A 1,893-nucleotide genomic window follows, 5' to 3' on the forward strand; every position below is an offset into this window, starting at 1 on the left:
TGTGTCCTCTTCTCAATAGTATTTATCCTACCCCGCCCCCCCTGCTCTGAGTCGGAATCTCTGCGTGGATAACACATGGAAGTGAATGAGCCAGCCTGAAGGTGGGGGGGGGGGGTGGGGGGGGGGGGGCGTGGGGGATAAGCATGCATGTGTGCGTATGAGTGTGTAGAGGGAGGGCGGAAGGGACAGGAAAGGGAGGGTGATCGAGAAGTGGAGGGAGAGAGAAAGACGATGTGAGCAGGAAACTAGGCAGAGATGGACGCATGAGCATGGACACCGAAGGGGGAGCTGTTGTCTACATAGTTTACAGTAGATATATAGACTATCATGGGATATAGTGCTATAAGCGCCTCAAGTGAACATAATATTATGTCGCGCGCCATATCTGCAAAATTATGAAGTAGCCTATAGGGCACAAGATGGGATAACTAAAATCATTACCTTGATGATTAAAAAATCATTATAATTTTGGGTAAACTATATGGTTATGGGCTACAGGTGCAAGCAAATAAAGCTTATATTGACAGAGCAGCTGCTAGGTGTTTGGCAATTGATGTCTAGTGGGCTGAGTTGAATAAAAGGTTTAGTTAGGGGATAACGGCGGCAGTGAAAATAAAACCTTTGCATGCATGACCCTTGGCTTGCCCAACCCCAGTTCAACATTATGTGTAGTCAAATAGTAGGTGCATGACTTTCCAACGATTCTGAATTGACGCAGCAAAATCTGAAACAGGTGACACGTCAATCAAAAGTTGTTGTAGAAGATAGACTGAAGCAATGAAAACATGCTGCTGCAGCAGCCAACACACTCCCCCGCCTGTATGGGCTTTCGGAACGCCCGCATTCCTCCCAGTGCTGCAGGGAGGGAGAGCACCGATAGGGGCGTCAAGTTCGTGGATTTCTTGGCTCTAACTGCGCTATAGGCAGGCCTATCTACAACTGTTTAAGGGGGCGGCTGTGCATGATTTGGATCAAAAACTCGGACAACATGACTCAACATTATATAAACAACAAGCAACACGAGTTGAAGCTCCTAACTGATCCTCCCCGTTTCTTAATGACAACATCATGAGGTCCATAAAAGGACAGACACATGGCTGAAAGCTCATACGGGAGTAGTAAATAGTCATAGAAGATTGGGGGCTTCAAGCCCACGTGCACTATGTAAGTCATAATGTGATAGAGTATGTGACATGGGTGGCATCCCGCATAACTGGAGAAAGAGACAAACATACAGTAATGACGCGTAGACCTTACTCACTAGTGGCGGTGGCGACCCCACTCACTACAACCGACACACTGGTGACAAAGGGGAGTTGAGTCAGGACATCTGAACGCTGCTGCGCTGACATTCTTTACGAGGTCTGAAATGGCACTTAAGGTAATTTAAGTGGCATGCAGGCAAACGACATAGAGGTATGCTGTTACAGGGAGAATCATGCTTGTGCGTGCATGTAGCCTGGCCATTAGATTAAACTCTGATACTTGTATAATAACACGTATATTACTATTTTACTATGCAATAACAACAGGTGTGAACGTTTAAGCAGTATGGAGGAGCGATCGTGTTACTTATCTGTCACTGAGGTACATTCATTTACAGATCATGTGGGGATACCAAGGGCGCATCCCAAATGGCACACTATTCCCTATATTATAGTGCACTACTTTTGACCAGGGCCCAGACTTGACTTGAAATCTCCATGTAGGGGATAGGGTGCCATTTGGGATAAAGCCATTGAGTTACATAAATGTACAGAACTGAAGATACCAAGTCAACTCCACTAATTGTGTAATCAGATCAGTTATTAGACACTCAGCAGTGGAGAGTGGGGTTCACCCGCTGTTCAGGAAAACCCCCAATGTGAGACAGTGATGGCGGGCCAAATGGCA

The sequence above is a fragment of the Salvelinus alpinus genome, chromosome 26 (genome assembly GCF_045679555.1).
Source record: "Salvelinus alpinus chromosome 26, SLU_Salpinus.1, whole genome shotgun sequence".
NCBI lineage: Eukaryota > Metazoa > Chordata > Actinopteri > Salmoniformes > Salmonidae > Salvelinus > Salvelinus alpinus.